Source organism: Bactrocera dorsalis, chromosome 5 (assembly GCF_023373825.1).
Source record: "Bactrocera dorsalis isolate Fly_Bdor chromosome 5, ASM2337382v1, whole genome shotgun sequence".
NCBI lineage: Eukaryota > Metazoa > Arthropoda > Insecta > Diptera > Tephritidae > Bactrocera > Bactrocera dorsalis.
This window is the reverse complement of record NC_064307.1, coordinates 14,689,091-14,709,752: the sequence shown is the minus strand read 5'-3', so window position 1 is coordinate 14,709,752 and position 20,662 is coordinate 14,689,091. Positions and strand designations below refer to the sequence as shown.

The following is a 20,662-nucleotide window of genomic DNA, read 5'->3' as shown; positions in this document are numbered from 1 at the left end:
CTGTGGAGGTCAAAGGGTAGGCCGCAGGTTATGCTGGCAACGCCAGTCAACTCGCGAAGTTACTGTGAAAACAAAAGGGGAAAAATAAAGCTCAAATCATCATGGAAAAGCACTAAGCAAATTAGATGTGGATAGGTTATAAAATAAAATAAAATGGAAAACCATTTAAATTAAATTATTATTATGTTATTAAATTTTTTATTTAAATTTATTCAAGTTTATAGTTAAATTTAAACTTTATGCTCTAATAATCCGATCTGAACAATTTCTTTGGAGATTGCTCCCAAAAAAATCACTTCATTCCAATCTTTCAGTTTGTATTGCAGTTGTAGCTGTTTGTGTTGTTTACGGTCACTTAAAATATTCATCTCAGCAAAAAGAAAATTTAATTAAATTGGGAACACTTTTCCGTGAATATTTTCTACAACTTTCGACAGGAATTATTTCAGCAATATGGCATCATTGAACTCAATTAAGTTTTTGGCGATGAAGACCCATCAAGAATCAGTGTTTATTGATGGTATGGTGAATTCAATCGAGGTCGTAGATCACTTCAAGGCAAATTCCTTGATGGTCGCCCAAAATCAGTTCTTTTTCCGGTAGCTATTGATGCTGTGCGGAAACTGATATTGCAAGATAGTCATAAGATATATAGTGGGACTAGACTGCATACAATACCGATTTGCCGATAGCTCAAAACGGCTCGTGCCGATTGGGCGTAAGAAATGTTAGCAAAATGCGATACACGTCTATGCAATCTTGACAGGTGATCTATAGGATTTACGCATATAAGCCTGAAAGTACACAGCACTTGGCTGAATGGATGTTTCCAGATGAGCCGTATTCAACAAGGGTAGTTCGCGTACGAAAAGTACTTGCAAGCGAATTGTCGCAACCATACCACTAGAATAACGATGAAGAGCGAGTTCTGTGTGATTGACAAGCATTTTTGCTATATGTGTTTCAAGAAATCAGGAACACCCACCACAGAAGATGACCTCTTCAAACAGTCTACGAGTGGTACAAAGCCTTCAAAGACGGTCAAGAGATTGTTGAAGTTATGCCACGTTCTGTACGACCTTCAACCTCTTCACCTGATGAAAATATTAAAAAAGTGAAAGATTTGGGGCTTGCACATCGTCAGGCAAGTGTTAGAGAGATAGCAAGAAAGCTCGACATCTCTCGCTAGTCCGTTGATTTTGGTGGATATTTTGGGTATGAAACGCGTTTTCGGTCGGCTAGTACTGATAAAGCAAAAATAGTGCTGTAAACAAGTCTCTTTGGATCATGCAAATTCCGATTTTACAATCATGGTGAGCATTAAAACTGTTAATTAGACGTGGATTTATGAGTTTGACATGAAAACAAGTCAACAATCGTCAGAATGAAGTGAAAAAACGAGCACGAACCACGTCAAAGCGGCTCAAAATTCGTGCTATGGTACATCATGAATTTGTTCCGGAGGAACACACGGTCAAGAAGGACTTCTGTTTAGCTCCACTGAGGCCTTTGCGCGAGAACAATCGTCGAATACGGCCGGGATTGTGGAAGACAATTCATGGATTTTCTCTTCTTAATTCGTTTGCCATGGTCGTCATAAAAAGGAGAGTCACTCATCCGAGGCTAGTTGTTTCCTTTCATAGATCTACATGATGATAATGCACCATCGCATCTAGCTACGATTGTGACCCAATTTAAAGCCAAAAACACAATGAATACCATCGATCAACCACCGTATTCACCACATTTGGCTCCGTTTGATTTTTTCTTCTTCCCTAAACTGTAATTGCCGCTCTGTGAAGCCCGTTTTCAGTCGATCTAAGATATGAAACGAAATTCGCTGAAGGAGCTTAAGGCCATCCCAAAAAGTGCTTATGAAAAGTGTTTCGTGGACTGGAAAAATCGTTGTCATAAGTGTATTACATCTGGTGGGGATTACTTTGAAAGCGACAAAATAAATATTGATGAATAATTAAATATTTTGCGTTTTATTTACAATTTCCGGGAACTTGTCTGTCACAATGTATTATTGTCTAAATTTTATTATTATATATTCTTGTTTTATATTATTATTTATTTTGGTTTTAAGTGAAATAGATCAATTATTTTGTATTTAGTATAGTTAAATTTTTTTTTTTTAATTTAATTTTATATAATTTTTTAAAATTTTTTTTATTTTTTTAAATTAAATTTTTTTTATTTTTTAAATTTAAATTTTTTTCTTTTTTAAATTTGTTAATCTCGTCTGATTTATTATTCAAACAACACTTTGGCTGAAAAATTATTGAACTTCTTTGTTTTATAATTCCGTATTGACTACCATTTCTTTAATGAAATTTATCTCAACACAACTTAAAACATGCCAATAATCGTTTCAATCCTCCAAAGAGTTATTACAATTTTTAAACACACAAATTAAATTACACACACTTTTCATATGTAGTGCGCTTTGATCAAATTTCCATTGCATATTTGACATTTTCCAATTTTGCGCAATAAATCGCCACACAACGCGAAATCCAACAAATCATTTGTCGATAAATTAAATACTGTCACTTTGAGCGAACTGAATGACAGCTGGCCTGCAACGCGAAGCACATTTGTGCACGAATTTGTAGTCTGTGTCTGTCAATATTTATTTATTTGTTTAACTTTTTGGTTGTTACCACTTTTTGCTGTAGTCGTGTTTGTCTCGTTCGCTGTCGTAGGTGATTTCGGAATTTCGGGCAAAGTCCACACAAAATTATGGTATTTTCCAACTGCTCTGGGCCATAGCGACCGCGGCCGCATTTGCACGGTGACTGAAGTTGCTGGCTGCTGTTGCAGGCCAACGAGTTCCAAAGGTTCTAGCTAAACTGCTGTCTGAGGACAGCAACAACAACCAGCAACTGTAGTAACTTTTAAAAAAGGCAACGCAAGCTAAATTGCTGGCTTTCTTCCCCGTACACACACACATACACACCTGTCAGTTGAACTCACTCAATTGCTGGGAGCAGAGAGCACTGAGACACTCACTGGTTTGCGACGCGCTTCGAATGCATTTCTTCATTTATTTTCAATTATTTGTGTTGCTTGCAATATTCTTTGGCGATTTTATTTACGCGACTGCAGCAGCGAATGCCATAAGCTACCAACGCGTCCTAACGCCTGTGCGACATTGGCTCGCCATCGAAACGTGTTTGCCTCACGAAGGTGGACGGACTGTCGTCTACGTTGCTACGGCGCAACGTGACCACGAACAGCTGTTTGTCCTTAAATGCAGGAGAGAGATTCGAAGGTGAAAGAGCGCGAGCGCGCAAATGAGTGTGTGGCAAGTTCGAAAGCGTATTTTTCGCAATTCTAGCGAGTGGGTTAAAATGTGGAAATATGCAACGTATACGTGGGCATATGAAGGGAGGACCTGTTAGCTGGCGTTGAAACTGGTTCTCGCCCAACAGCCGAAGGCGAGATGGGCAAAAAACAGCTGTGCGGCAAAGTTCAATGTCTCACATTTTTTTTTTTGGTTTCTGTTTTCTGCTTTTTTCTGTCTTTGTTTTTGCGCTTCAATCCAATATTGAATAAAACTTGCTTGTTAGCGAGGTTAGTAAGTAGCAGGCACTATGTAAATCGCAACCTTCGCGACAATGCTACTATTGTTTTGACGCTTCGAGAAGTTTTATGTTGTTTCTTCAGCTTGGAGGACGTACAAATTTGTACAAACTTTCGATATAGTCGCTGTCATATGAATACATATGTAAGGCGCTTGCACAGCGCCACAGGAAATCACATCTCAGGGACAACGGCGAACAAAACTGCTGTGCTCCATAATTCCCAATCATGTTCACACTGACACTGAACTAAAGTGAAGGATAAAAGTATATTGTTTGCGTCATTTTAATACGTTTACAAGGCAATTTTTTGATTGTAATTTCATTTGAAGATGCTAAGCGCTTGGACACAGGTGCTGGCGCTTTTGGATGGTACTAAGAAAAAAATATATTATTTTTTTTATCTAAACTCAAAGTCTTCTAAAGCGCTGATTTTTCCTAACTCCAAGGTCTAATATATTATTAATTATCCTCAAAGTTGTTTCATAATATAACGTTTTCTAATATTTTGATTAAAGCGTCATTTAGCGAACAACTTTTTTCCTCAAACTTTCATTTTTTGACTACATTTTCGAGGTCTGAAGTCGAAATTAAGCCCTTATGTGAGTCCCAAAACGATTTTGCTGTCTATGCCGATTCCTACTTGTGGCAATTAGATTGAAAACTTTATGATCGGCTGATCGATCGATCGATCTTGGACCAGAAGACTTTGCCTTTCTACCGATAGCGGTTCTAGGATGCCTTTTCTTGTTATCTCATCAGCTTTTCGATTTCCTGCGATTCCGCTGTGGCCTGGCATCCATACTAGTCTTATCCCAAAGACACTCGATAGTTTATATAGCTCTGCTCTGCTATCTGAGTGAATGGTCACTTGTCTGAAAGAGCCTGCACTTCGAAGTAGTAAATCGACTGCTATCTTAATGCCCGGAAAACACGGCAATAGTCAAGAAGTCTGAAGCTGAAGTTGATATAGAGCTCCCGGCAGTAAACCCTTCTACCAACTTCCTCGCAAAGCTTTTACCCATCCTTAACGAAGCTGACTGCCCCTCTTTCCACCGAACTAATATCTCGTCGGGATATTGGCAGAGTAGAAGCCACCAGAGATGAATTACTTTAGGGATCGGCAATCAACCGTATTATTTCGAGGTCAAAATTCTAAATAAAGAAGAGGATGTCCGCAGGGTATAGTTATCTCCCGGCTACTGTTTAACTTTTACATCTCGCTACTCATTCAACCACCGGAAGTAATTTCCATCTCATGTTTGCAGTTATCTGAGTGGAGCAAAGCCGCCTTCTAGGAGCATCCAGAGATAATTTATTGATTATTTCGACGACATTACACAATTTATCGACCAGATTATCGATATAATGGACTTCAGTCATTCTCAACCACCCCATTAACAGTGGAGCTATTAACAAATTCACTGACTTCCTCTTGGAGTCACCACCCGAAACGGAAGAAGAGATAGTGTCTACCTTACTAAGAAAATTTTTTTTCGATAGAATATAGTTTCAAAGCAAAATTCTGGGAATCGAAATTTTAAATAGTATATTTTGAAAAAAAACCTAATTCGATTAACAGAGAGTGAATAACAAAAAAGATATTATAATGCTCTCACAAGAAGCTGAACACGAAATGAATTTGTTTGTACCTGCGCAGTGGCAACAGTAATATTTGCAACAACAAATCCAGGAGCGCGCTCTCATATCGTTAGCATAAAATCATAAACGGCTTATACTCATTGGACATACTCCTATGTATATCTATGAAGACATACAGGTGCCATTGAAGTAAACTGCATACTATTCTAGGTATAAGTACATGTAACACAGTATCTTCTCTTTGAGAGGCAAATTCGAGTTTAATGTCAATTCTTCTTTAGGTGTTTAAGAAACATAAAGTTAAAGATGAGATAATGGACCAAACTTTGATGCTAAGTATAATTCTGTGGTATAATTTGTGTAAAAAAAGGGTTTAAGGAGATGCCGCTGCTTTTTTATTTGAGTTTGTGAGAAGGGTTTTAACTTATACACCGAACCGAGTTAAACACGAGTTTAGTAAAATCTGAGATAATTTTTGTTTTCTCTATTTGCGAGATAAGTTTTAACTTAAACACCGAACTGATTCATAAACTCGAGTTTAATAAATTCTTAGATAATTTTTGTTTTTTTCAGCTTGTGGGAAACGTTTGAACTTAAACACAATAATTATTCATAAACTCGAGTTTAAGAAATTCAACGCCGAACTGATCCATAAACTCGAGTTTAATAAATTCTGAGATAATTTTTGTTTTCTCTGTTTATAAGAAACGGTTTAACTTAAACACCGAAAATAATTATAAACTCGAGTTTAAGAAATTCAACGCCGAGCTGATTCATAAACTCGAGTTTAATAAATTCAGAAATAATTTTTGTTTTTTTTTCTGCTTGTGGGAAACGTTTGAACTTAAACACCGAACTGATTCATAAACTCGAGTTTAATCCATAACCTCGAGTTTAATAAATTCGGGGAACATTTTAACTTAAGCACCGAACTAATCCACAAACTCGAGTTAATTTTAATTCAAATTGCTTTATTAAGCAATAAAAATTGCCTCACTGGGTAGGTGACCTCGACGTACCGTAAATGCGATTTCACGGCGTATTCGGCAAACTCACTTCATTGTATGTGTAAGTGATACCTCTATGCTTATGCATATGTGTTATTGCATGTTCTCTGTTGGTAACACACACATTTGCGGCTTGCCGCTCTCATTTCCCAAGCGCACCACTACCGTTGCCACTACCGCACGACACGCCACCGCCCTTCCTGCCAGCACAAATGGCGTAAGAAATTAGTCAAGCACCGGAAATGTCAAATTATGGCGCTGAGCGCCGGTTGTGGCAATTAAATCGCTATGACGAACGGAAAAATCCTTTTGGGCTAATGACATCTAATGTCTTTTGTATGAAGACTATGCCATGCATACAAACATACGCTCATGTTTTATGTTACAAGTGTTTGTGTGTATGTATGTTCGTTATTCCTTGCATAAGTCATTCACTTGTCGAAGATTCCTTATATATACATACATACGTTTGTATGCATAGTGCATGTGCATATTTATTGCCTGACTATATTGCTAGAAAGATATTGTGCCGGTGACTCATAGATAACTTGACTTAAATATATTAGGATTTCTTAGCACTCCCGCTACCAGTTATACATATTTGTATAGGTATGTATGTATGTATGGTAGAATGCGGTACTTGCTTGTGAGTAACTCATGCTGGTGTGTTGCTACAGGATTTTTTCTTCGAAATCAGGTCAAGTAGCTATGGTCTTTGCAATGTAAATTCTATTGCAGGCATTGTTTTATTACCCCACTACTTAGCAGCTGGTATTCAGGAGCTACATATGTAGTTATGTAAGTATGTAAGCCGGCTCTTGAGCATTGACTCAGGAAGGCATATTTACAAATACATGCATATATAGTTATTTTGAAGCGTAATTAAGTGAGGAATGTAATTGAAGATAGAAAATGTTATGCAAAAAATTTCAGTCGAGAAATCACAGTTAAATTTTGTTGTTGCAAAAGTAGGAATGATGATAATTTGAATAGAACTCTGGTAGTTTTTTTGGATTTTATAAGCTGATATTTTATGCTTCACAAGAACATGCTGTTATTACTTGCAGCTATTTTTCTGGGATTTTATAGGATTTTCTTCATAACTAACAAAAGAAATTCTTATTTGAACACGTTGTCACCAATAATAGGATCTCGGAAGCGATAGTAAAGTGAAAAATATCCATGGTTTTCTCCATGAACCTCTGAAACTACTTATTGAATCATAAAATTTTCAGCTTTATCTGCTTGGACTGTTCTAAGCCATGGGCAGCAGATAAGCTTGAAAAAATTTGTAACCAAATGTATCAATCTAAGAAAAAATATCGAAACAGTCCGGATCATATTTGATCAGATGTTATGATGGTATGGTATCTCAAAAGCTTCATTAATGCAACTTCTGGCCCCAATTCCCCTTTCCTTGGCACTTACTTCGCCTTTTATCATTAATTTTTTCCATAATGTATTATCTTCTCAATGATCAAATTTGACCCGGACTGAAAAAAATCACATATTTTAATATAAATCTGTATTATCACTAAATGTATTAATCTAAGAAAAAATTATTGGATCAGTCCGGGTCATATTTGATCAGTTGGTACGATGGTATGACATCTCAAATAGCTTCATTTATGCAACTTCTGGCTCCACTTTTCCTTCCTTGGCACTTACATACTTTGGCTTTTATCAATAATTTTTCCCATATTGTATTTTCTTTTCAATGATCAAATTTGACCCGGACTGAAAAAAATCACATTTTAATATAAATATGTATTGCCGCAAAATGTATCAATCTAAGAAAAAAAATTTATCGGTATCAGTCCGGGTCATATTTGATCAATTGGTATGATGGTATGATTCTCAAATAGCTTCATTAATGCAACTTCTGGCTCCACTTTTCCTTCCTTGGCACTTACTTCGACTTTTATAATTACATTTTTCCACATTGTATTTTCTTCTCAATGATCAAATTTGACCCGGACTGAAAAAATCACATTTTAATACAAATCTGTAATATCACCAAATGTAACAATCTAAGAAAAAAAATTTGACGGAACAGTCCGGGTCATATTTGATCAGCTGATGTGACAAATTAACTCAAATAGCTTTATTAATGCAACTTCTAACCCCACTTTCCCTTGCTTGGCACTTACTTCGCCTTTTACATATCATTAATTTTTTCCACATTGTATTCTCTTTTAAAGCAGTTACGCTTGTGGGTGCAAACTTATTTACGAGCTTCTAAGGAAGTAAGCGGCCGCACGCTGTGACATAAACACTTCAAGAAGTGAGAAATTAGAGCTCTGACTTCTTAATAACTTAGACAATGGTGACACTACGAGAAAAGTGTGTGGGAATACAAATATACATACATATGTATATACATACATATATACATATATGTATATATGCATACGAACGAATATGGAATATGGGGTGTATATCAGTATATAAACCAAGTTTTCGAGCATGGGACAACGAACTGAAGAAAAGAACAGGTATACATATGTACATGCCTCTTTATTGAACTATATCCACACTCCATATGTATGGTTATAGTAGTAAATATGTATGTATGAAATCTCTACACCGTTGGAAATCAATACAAATTTGTGAAATAAAAAAGTACTCGAGACTTACCGTCTGAATTGGCGATAATCCAATTTCATTAGAATTGCAAATAAGAATAAGATTGTGTAAACGCCCACAAGTGAGAAAGGCCAGCGGGAGAGAAGGTACCTTTATATACATACATATGTTTATATTGATAGGTACATACAAACATGTGATTGGAAATTTAATTTTGGTTAAATTTAAGGCAAGCGAAGTCTTGGAATTTTTCTTAGAAAATCTTTTATAAGAATTCTGAGTAATTTTTCCCTAAGTCACTTCAAGGAAAAATTTAAAAATAAATTTTTTTATTTTTTTCTATTTCTTATATCGCTTTACACCAATCTTTTTCTATAGGATTTTTAAAAAATTTTGAAATTTTTCTAAAAAACAAAAAAATTTTAGAGCTGGTTAAAGAAACATTTGTATATGATAACCTTAGTGTTTGTGTATGTACATATGTCGAACTCAGTCTGAATTTCTTGAAGAAAGTTCAACGATTTGAAGTATCAAACTCTAATCCGATAATCACTCAAGTATCGCTGTCGATTTCACAAAAACTTGTTGAGAAACCTTCCACTGCAGCAACAACAACAATACTGCAATACAACTTAATCTTCAAGCGGCTAGACGCAAACTCAAGAAATCAAGAGTAGCAGCATTATAATTTTTTATTTGAATTATTTTTATTGTTTGTCTGAGTGTGTTCGCCAGTTGAATGTTCTTTTCAGCGTCATCGAAACCTTTATTATATTTCATATTATGTTTTCGCAGTTTTCTACTTTTTATTGTTTTTATACCCTGAACAGTGTATATTAAGTTTGTCATGAAGTTTGCAATACCCAGAAGGAAAGTCCATAAAGTAGATATTTGAATATAAGTGATCAGCGTGACGAGCTGAAGCAATTATCCATGATCGTCTGGCCGTTAGTTTGTATATACGAACTAATCCCTCAGTTTTTGAGATATCGATATGAAATTTTGCACACGTTCTTTTGTGCTTAAGTGGCTGCTCATTTATAGGAATCTCTTATTTCGGACTACTACAGCATATAGCTGCCACAGAAACTGATCGGTCAAAATCAAGTCTTTGTATGGAAAACTTTTTATTTGACAAGATATTTGATATTTACTACTGTACAAAAAAACTCTATAAACCGTGAAGAAATTGTTCAGATCGGACCACTATAGCATATAGCTGTCATACAAACTGGACGATCAAAATCAAATCTTTGTATGAAAAACTTTTTTATTTAACGAGATATCTTCACGAAATTGGGCAAATATTACTGTACAAAGCAACGCTATAATCCCTCAAGAACTGCTTCAGATCGGACCACTATAGCACATAGCTGTCTTACAAACTGATCGGATCAAATCAAATCCTTGTATGGAAAACTTTTTTATTTAATGAAATATCTTCACGAAATTTGATATCTACTACTGTACAAAAAAACCCTATAATCTGTGAAGAAATTGTTCAGTTCGGCCCACCCTAGCATATAGCTGCCATACAAACTAACCGAACCAAATCAGATCTTTAAGTCTAAAACTTTTTTATTTGTGTAGGGTATTATTTGTATTTCTGTTTTTTGTCTAATGCAATTGCGGCTTCATTATGTTCTTTATTTTTACGCTATTGTCTGTTTGTATTTGTGCAGCAACCATTCTACTTCGCTCACTTAAATACTTTCATTTTTTCAGCATCTCAGTTTCATTTTTCTGCTTAAACACGTATTTACATGTCTGCTTCACAGTCTTCTATTCTTCTGTTTGGTAATTTTTTCGTGCATCACTTGGCTGCTGCTGCCATTGTATGGGTGCACAAAAACAGAAAATAAAATAAAACAAAATTCCAGACGAAATTGCGCAGACAGCCAGCCAGCCAAGCAAGCACGACGTTGCGTATACGCCATGGCGTACGCTCCTCATTTAATAACAGTCTGTATTTATTTAAAGGTACAAGGAGTGCGTACATATGTATATGTACGGGGTGCACTTGTTCAAAATAACTTCATGCAACATCTTAGCGTTGCAAGTGTTCGTTTAAATGTGAAAGCATGACAGTTCATTCGTCGTCTGCGGTGAAGAGTCAGCGAGTGAATAGTTTTTGATGAGTTTCATGAAGTTGCTACAAATTTGGTGTGTGTCTTGGTGCTTAGTTTAGTTAGTTACTGCGCTTTGTGTGCAAGCCCTGAAGTGGTCTTCGACTATAAATACTTTTGAAAGTTGCAGATTTGAAGCTCATATATTTTGCTTATTTTTTTTTTGTGGTTGTAGTCTGTTGCCTTTGGCTGGACTGTTTGGTTATTTGGTGGCGCTTGAAATTACTTTTCACATATAATAAATAACTTAATTTTATGCTTTTCAGCTTCAATTGCGGTAGAAGTATAGCTTCAATTACATGGCGAGAATTTTATTACACTCTTTGGTATGATTTAGAGTAATGAGGCGTTTAAGTTTTTGAAAGAAAGATTGCCCTAGAAATAAATAAAGAACTTTATTTTTAAAGCTTTAATAACTTTAAAATTTTAAACAGTAGAATTCCTCCAGTTTTGAATTCCATACGAGAAGATCGGTCTGAGTATTGCCTTCTTTATGAGTAGGTTGTCTTTAAAAGTGGAACAGGATTTCGATTAAAGGGGCCACTAGGAATATGCTTCGTTCTGAAACGACCTTGAAAATATAAAAAAGTGAAAAAAATGGTGCTCGAAAATCGTTAGGAAAGGGATAGAGAGATGGCAAGAGGGCTCGACATCTCTCGCGATTTCGTTCGAATGATGTTTGGTGGATATTTTGGGTATGAAATCCCGCCTTGCTCGCCTCGTTCCGAAAAAGATGAGTTTTTTTTCAAAAAGAGGGCGTAAACAGATCTCGTTGGACATGCTTGATCGAGCGAATTTCGATCCCACAGTCATGGAGAGCATTATAACTGCCGATGAGATATGGGTAGATGAGCTTTACATGAAAAAAAAATCAATAATCATCAAAAAGGAGGGAAAAAAAACGAGAACTACGTCAAAGCCGCTCAGACGGTCAATAAGGAGTTCTATTTGCTGGTATTTAGGGTATGGATTTTACATGTTGATAATGCACCATCGCATCGAGCCACGATTATGACCGAATTTAAAGCCAAAAACGCAATGAATACCATCGATCAACCACCGTATTTACCAGATTCGGCTCCGTGTGATTTTTTCTTGTTCCTCAAACTGAAATTGCCACTCCCGGGAACCCTTTTCCAGTTATTCGAAGAGAAAAAAAACGAAAAATCGCTGAAAGAGCTGAAGGGCATCCCAAAAAGTGCTTATTAAAGGTGTTTTGAGGACTGGAAAATTCGTTGGCATAAGGGTATTACATCTGGTGGGGATTACTTCGAAGGCGACAAAATTAATATTGATGAACAATTAAATATTTTGCGTTGTATTTAAAATACCGGGAACTACATACATATTGTTTCAGGGTATGTATAAGCTTTCGAGTCTAAAAATCGATATGAAAGCTAAATTTTATTGATCTCTCCACATACATAGGTTTCTTCTCAATTGCAAGCCCCAAATATTTAACGTTTGTGCTTGTTGGTAGTAACTGACTATATAAAGCCATTTGAGGACATATTTCGCGACTTAAGGTATACAACACTTGTATAGATTTTCAGTATTGATGCTAATATTCCATTTGGTTAGCAACGGTTCTTGAGCGATCAAGTGCGTTTGCACTTTACTGGCGGCAGCAGTAAAATTGATACTCCATGCCAGTAGTGCAGTATCATCGGCATAGGTTGTCGTAATAGTGGCGTCAGAGTTAATCACTAGATGATTAGCCGTGAGGAGAATATAGAACACAGACGAAAGGACGATGCCTTGAGCTACACCAGCGCCTGTGGTTTTCAGATCCGACACCTCGACACCTGCAGTAGAACGTACGATTATTAAAGTGGTAGGACCTTATCAAATGCTTGACGGATATCAAAGAAAACAGCAGACAGTATTTTCGAAAAAAATAATATTTAAAATTTTCGAAAAAATATTTAAAAACTGTTAATTTAGTATTCTTAGCTATTTTTTTATGACTGACATTTCTGCTTTTTCTTTTGTCTCTTACAGGGTTCCAACACATCGCATCAATCGATTAATTTATTCAGAGAACACTTCGGTGTGCAGATAATTTCACTTTTTGGAAATGAATCACCTTTATAGCGTCAGAATCTAAAAATCGGTTCGAAGAAAAAATTTTGTTGAAAAGCTTTCACAGTTTCAAAGCTTTTCTTATATATTAATTAATATATTATTCAAACTCTTCTTCTAGAAATATTATTCAAATTTTTGTTGTTACAAAACAATTCATATATACTAACGGATTAGTAACAGTAAATTTATACATAACATATGCTGTTATTAACAGTATTAACAGCGCATTATTCTAATTTGTGACAGCACCATCTGACGGCAAGAAATTGTAATAGACAACAGTCGGAAAGCTGTCAATAGTTATCGCTATTTGCCGCTAGGTGGGCAAAAGTCTTTTGTACTTAAGTAATCAAATGTAAACGTAAATATACTTATAAATGTATATACACATTTATAAGTACAGACAGATTAAGAGATTAAGAAAGAATAAAAACAAAAACAACAAACATTTTATACATAAGTATTATCCCGCTGCAATGAAATTTTGAAGATATATGTATATACATAATTAGTATTTATACTAAACTACTATACTAAATTATTATTTGTTATTTCAATTAAAATAAATATATAGAAAAAGTATAAAAATTAAAATTTTTTTAAAAGCGTTTAAATATTTAGCTTTGTGAAATATAAAGTTATAGACATACATATATTATATATATAAACATAATTTATACATACAGAGGCTGGGCAGCGGTAACAGCAGCGTCTTCATTAAATATTAAAACACGGTTATTTTGAAATTGTAGCGCAATTTTTTTTTATTAGTCGTATAAATATTATTTTTTTCAAACAAAAAATATATTATAACATTAAAAATAAAATTAAAAAATATAGCGTTATTAGCAAGGTATACCAGAACTCAATGAAAACAACGAAATTTGCCGAACAAAAACGAAGTTTACAATTTCAAATTTTGTTAGTTTTTATTTCGAAAATAAGTGTTATGATTAGAAAGGTGTTTCACTGATGCGCAGTGTTGCCGGATGAGTAGTTTTTAACGATTTAAATGTCTATATTTATTCTATTTTAAAAATATACAAAATATAAAATATAAAAAAAATATTTAAAGTTTTCATAATTATTCTATTATTGGCTGTTAAAAAAATATATAAAACACAACAGGTTGCGAGAGTATAAAAATATCGGTATTTGGGTTATAAAAATAAACAAAATTCAAATATTAAAAAACCCTAAATTGAAAAAAAAAATTAAAAATCAATAATTAAAAAATTAAAAAAAAAAAATAAAAAAACAAAAAATTTCAAAAGTAAAAAATTCGAAAATGGAAAAAAATAAAAAGTAAAAAAAAAAATTATAAAAAAAAATTATAAAAAAAATTATAAAAAAAATCATAAAAAAAATATAAAAAAGAATCATAAAAAAATTGGGAAATAGAAAAAAATGATGGCACAATATGCAACTCTCTCAGTTTCCTTTAGAGGTGTTCCAAAATCAACCTTTAGGTGGATAAAACTGCCTGCATTCATAGGTCTATGAATAGCTAACAAATAAAAATTGTCATTGTGTCGTAATTCATCACTTTTCACTGGAAAAATAATTTCGGTACTGTCATAGCTGTACAATAACGATTTTCTTGAATTACCGTATTCCTCAAAAAACAAAATTAATAACAGAAAAATATTCGGCATTCTCTTCTTGCCGTCTGTGAAATGTCTAAAGAAAATTATTCTAAGAATCCAATAAGTAAAATATTTGCTAAAGTAAAATATCCTACGAAGCTAAGAGTTTAGAAAATTGGCATAGGAGTTCGAAGGGGCAGATTCAACAAAGAATCAACGACAATCCAGTTATTTTAGAACTTCCAGGGATCTTAGTTTTAAAGAAAATAATTAAAATTGATCTTTTCTCTAGAATCTCTCTAGAGCCTCTTAAATGGAAATAAGCATTGGCACCTGGTAGAAAACTAAAGTATTTTTAGACATTTCTCATCCTTACTAATATTAACTTTAAAGCTCTTTTGGCTGCTTTCGCCATTATATTGAAGCTTGCCTTAGATAAGGATTAATGATAGGAAGTATCATTACTTATATTTTACCTTGTTTGTATACTCAATAGAACAAGGGTTGCATTTTAGAGTTGCATGTTGCATTTTAATATTAATTAAAAAAATACTGTAAATAAAAAGTAAACTTGAAAGATCCTTAGTCTATAAACAAAAAATATTAAAAAAAATACATATTTATTAAAAAAAAAACATTTAATTAATTTTTTGTTTTAAGAAAAATATTTCAATTATTTTTTGATTTAAGAAAAATACTTTATTTTTTTCAGGAAAATATTTTGATGTTTTTTTAAGAAAAATATGAATGTTATTGTTTTATAATTATTATTTTTTTTTAATATGTTAATTATTACTTGATTTTTTTATTATTATTTTTATTTTAATTTATTTTTTTTAATTATTTTTTTGTTTTCTTTTTATGAAATATATTTTAATTATTTTTTATAAGACCAAAAATTTATTTTGAATTTCTTTAATTCGAATAAAAATTTTCCAAAAGAATAGGAGTTACAATGTTTTTTTTTTAATTTTATGTATTTTTTTACGAAAAAAATTTTAATAATTTTTGTTTAAGAACAATATTTTGATTGTTTTTTTTAAGGAAAATATCAATGTTATTGTTGTATTATTTTTATTTTGTTTTATGAAAAATATTTTAATAATTTTTGTTTATAAAAAATATTTATATAATTTTTGTTTATGAAAATATATTAATTATTTTTTAAGAAAAATGTTTTAATTAACAACCGAAGTATTTTTTTTTTTAATTCGAATATAACATTTTTCTAAAAAAAATATTATTTAAAATTTTTTCAATGAAATAATAAAATTTTTTAATTTTCAATGGTGTTTTTTAATAATTTTTTTTTATGTAAAAAACAATAATAATTTTTTTAGAAATATATTTTAATAATAATTTTTTTATCAAAAATATTTTAATAATTTTTGTTTATGAAAAATATATTAATATTTTTATTTTACTTTTTTTTTGTTTTTAAGAAAAATATTTTCATTGTGTTTTTTCTTTAAGAAAATTATTTTATTTTTTTTCAGAATAATATTTTCGGTTTTTTATAAAGAAAAATATTTTAATAATTTTTGCTTAAAAAAAATATTATTTTTATCTTTTAATACGAATACGTAATTTTTCTAAAACAATAATGTTTTAAAAATTTATTTCAATCGAATAATCTTTATTTCCAACAATAACATCTTCTTTTTCCATCAACAACGCTCTTGGTAAATTGTTTAGCAAACAATTTTGAAGAACTTAATGTTTCTCAGCATATTCAAATACTAGTTTTATTTGGCAAAAAACTAGTGAGAATATTTATCATTATAATTTTAAAAAATCGTACTCATCCGTTAGCAACAGCATATCAGTGGAAAGTTGTTGTATAAATCGGCAGAAACTAATACAAGCACTCAACGAAAGCGTGAGCAAAACAAGACAAAAAATAAAAACATTTTACAAAAATACATTTCAAAACATTTTATTCTTTCTTTTCGCTTGAATACAAATTAAAACATAAAACATAATTTTAAAAATTAAATACAAGTAGTTATAAACCATAGAAATACAAATACAACGCTAACTAGCATAAAATGAGTATAAATACAATCGATTTCAATGTTCGAATTTTTACAAAAAATTTTCAACTCAAAAATGAATGAAATGCGAAAAATCGTTCAAAATTGAAATTATAAAATATATATAATTACAAAAAATTATTATTATAAAAAAATAATAATTACAAAAAAAATTGTATAATAAGAAATATATACATATATAAAATAAAATAAATTCATTGGCATTTGTTAATGATTACTCGATTACAACATTATAATTAGCATACATATTTATATATATTTAATTGTTTTTTTTTTTGTAAATGCTTAGACTACGGCTTGAGCTGAAAGTATAAGGGAAAGAGAAGACAAAAAACGCTTTTAATAAAAATCATGAAAACGTTTTGCGCAGCGCTTAGAGAAATAACGGTATGCAGGTAATTAAATGTAGTCGAAATTAATATTATTTCTTAATTATTATTTTTTTTAATATTAATTATTTTTATTTTTTAATATTAATTATTTATTATTTTTATATTTAAATATGTATGATTGTATGCGTTTTGAGTTTGAAACTTAAATTGACTGTTGCATTTTGATTTATTATTTTACAAAATGAAAATGTTACATAAGTAGGAAAATTATTGGCACAAATTGCAGTCTAAAATTAATTAAGGATTTTACAAATATTTACATACAGACGAAATACGCGTGAAATGCACAAATGAAGTAAGTATGTATGGTTCTATGTCAATGTAGTATTTAGTATTAATACTAAGGATGACTTAATGATACTTATATATGTAGATATAAATAATCGAGAAAATTAAGTTTAATTTTGAAATTTAAAATTTGCAATTTAATTTTAAAATTTCGTATTTTTTAAGGAAACATAGTAATTTTTGATATTTTAGTGCTTTTTTTTTAATAAATAAAAATTCGTAGATTTTTAGGAAAATTTATTTCTTTTTATATTTTCATAGAAATTATAAATTTTTTTTAAGGTTAATGAAAATTTTCGTATAAAAAAATTAAATAACTTTTACTCTTTAAAAATATAAATTTTTATAAACCAAATTTTTCGAATTTATTCGAAGCGAAAAAAATCAATTTATTTGAAAAAAAAAATTTCCGCCATTTAAAAAATTAAAAAAATTTTTTTTTTTTTGAAAATTTATTAATTTCAAAATCAATTCTGTAGAAAAAAATTAAAAAAAGGTTTCACCCTATAAAAAAATATGTATGTACATATTTTTATAATATTTTTTCAACACACTGTTTTCTATAAAAAACTTTAAATTTTCAAAAACAATTTTAACATCAAGAGAAAAAAAATTAAATGGTTGAAATTTCAAAATTTTTAATGTCTTTCAATAAATGCTTCTTCATATATTTTTTACGTTAAACTTACATTTAAAAACTGAAAAAATATTAAATTTTACAAAATAAAAAATTATTTTTGAAAAAAAAATAAAAATAAAAATTTTTTCCACCTTAAAAAATTTCGAAATTTTCAAAACCAATTTTAATACTGAAAAAATGCGTTAAAAGTTATTTAATTAAAAAAACTTATTTATGTTAAAAAAACAAATAATTTTTCATAAATTTTTTATGTTTAAAAAAAAATACAACTAAAAACAAAATAAAAATTAATACAAAAAAAATAGATAAAAAGTTTAAACATTTTTTTTGTTTTTCAAAAAATATTTTTTTACTTAAACAACTAGGAAATATTAAAACAAAGTTAAATTAACTATTTTTTTTTTTTAATTTTTACTTTAAAATATACGAAATCTTCAGAAAAAAGTTTAAAATAAAAAAAATATTATTTATTTTTTTTGTGTTTTAAAGCATACTTTTTTACTTAAAAAAATACGAAATTTTCAAAAACAATTTTTTACAAAAATATGTGTTTAAAATAAAAATTTTAAATTTAATTTTTTGTTAAATATTTTTTTTTTACACAGTATTATTTTAAATAAAAAATACAGTTTTTCACATTAATAAAAAGCTACATACTTTCAAATTACTTATAATTAATCTAACGGTACAATAAATTATAATCGGTAAAAATTATTTCTGTTGAATATTGCGCCAAAAAAGTTTATTTCAAACTGCTTATATAAAAAAAGATAACAGTTAGTTTTTTAAAACTAATACGCACTAGTCTTACAAATTAATTTTAATAATTAAAAATTACTTTTCGTTTTTGTCAGCAAATTTCGTTGCAATAAATCTCGTATGCGTCGCATGTTGAAACGATATTTTGTAATAAAAGCATTCGTTGTATGCGGTACTAAAGTAAAATCCAAATCAATATACAAATACAAAAACAAAAATAATTACATTCCATTTTATTTATGCAGAATTATTGCTAAAAGTTTCCAAAAATTAAATTTTTTTATTAAAAATTAATTTTGGAAAAAATCATTAAATTCCATTAATTTCGTTAATCGTTTGGGTTTTGCTCGTTAATTAATACAGAAATTATAATTAAAATTATATTAAGTATGCAGGTAGTCAACTTAACGCTACAACTCTATTAACAAATTTACAATACTTAAGTATGTGTGAGTGCGCTTTACACTATGCTCTAAACTCCGCTCATTTCAAAAGTCACTCAAATGCTTAAACGGTGTTTATTTATAATTTTCGTTTATTTAATACCAAACACTACCAAACTTAACAGTGTGCAAAGTTTTCTTTTCATATACACATTTCGCTTCAACTAAATTGTCGCCATTATACAACTACAACAACTACCAGTGAGCAAAAAACGAAAAACTCAACAATATTGGCTTTGAGTCAAACACTCAATGCGACTCAAAACAAAACAATGGCTATTATGGTTATCATGCCGATTATGATTAGGCACAATGTGTACAGATCTGTCGGTGTGATAACGCCCAACGAACAAGCCATGAGCACGTGCTCGAGTGTCGTTAAGCTACTCGTCGCCGCCGCCGCCGTTGGACGCAATTCGCCGAATATTGAGAGCGCGCGACGCTCATTAGTGGCTTTAACCGCTGCCGCCGCGCTTGTTGATGGCTTCTCATCTTCCTCCAGCGCGTCATGTCGACGCCGCCATGGCAGCAGACTGCTACTATCTGACGCCGCTGCACTACTACCAACTTTTAACCCCGTTTCCGGCAACGCTTTGAGCTGCTTCACGGCGTTGCATTGTGTTATTTGTGTCAACGCATCTTGTGCTGCACTTTCGCTTTCAAGCTGATCTGCTGGCGTATAACTGATCTTCACTTCCGATATGTTGAGGTTTAGTGATGGTGTCTCATAGACTACGCTGAGTTTTCGTCGTGGCGTCTCGTAGATTTCGTCGTTCATCTCTATGTGTTCGCTAACTGTGTTCTCTTCTTTCTCTTCTTGGTTAAGCAGCGCCGCAACTGCATCATCCTCTTCCTCGATACGCGGCAACTCATCGATATCGGTGAGATTCCGCTCCAAAATGTCGGAGAATGCTAATCGCAGTTGTTCAAGCTCGGCACTAATGCAGGAGGTTGCAGTGCATTTCAGTTCTTCGGCGGAATTGTATTCAGAATCTGCTGAGTACGCGTCCGCTGTTGAAGCTTCACTACTTCTGCGAGAACCACTACTACTTCTCACCAACTGTGCTAATTCTATTAAATCTGCGTCGTCGAGCTTTTTAGACGATCTTGATTTTCGCTCAATGGGCTTAGGTCTTTGTTGTTCAGTTCTACTTTCTTCTACAGTACTCTCTTTTAGTGAGTTTTCTGCACCCAGACTTTCACTCAACTCACTATCCGTGAAAAATATATTCTCAGTTTGGCTCTCAAAGCCATTTTCACTTATTATGCTCTCGTCTAAATTTTGTGATTCACGGTTTTGTGACTCAATCAAAGTTTCGTTCGAACATTTTCCTATACTCCCCGTCTTTATATCATTGTCACTCAAGCTACTGGCTTTATAACTGTTTTCGTCAGAGCTTTGGGCTTCAAAACTATCGGCAGTTCCTCGCAAGTTCTCTTTATCCTCTAACAACTCAAACTGGCTTTCTAATATTCCACTATTATTAATTTCCCTTGTAATTTCTTG

The 20,662-nt window shown here is 31.7% G+C and overlaps 1 protein-coding gene across 14 annotated transcripts in view; it reads right to left on the bottom strand.

Moving 5' to 3' along the window:
• LOC105227966 (supervillin) overlaps positions 1-20,662 on the bottom strand; it is a 454,663-nt gene that overhangs the window by 314,975 nt on the left and 119,026 nt on the right. The window lies entirely within an intron of this gene.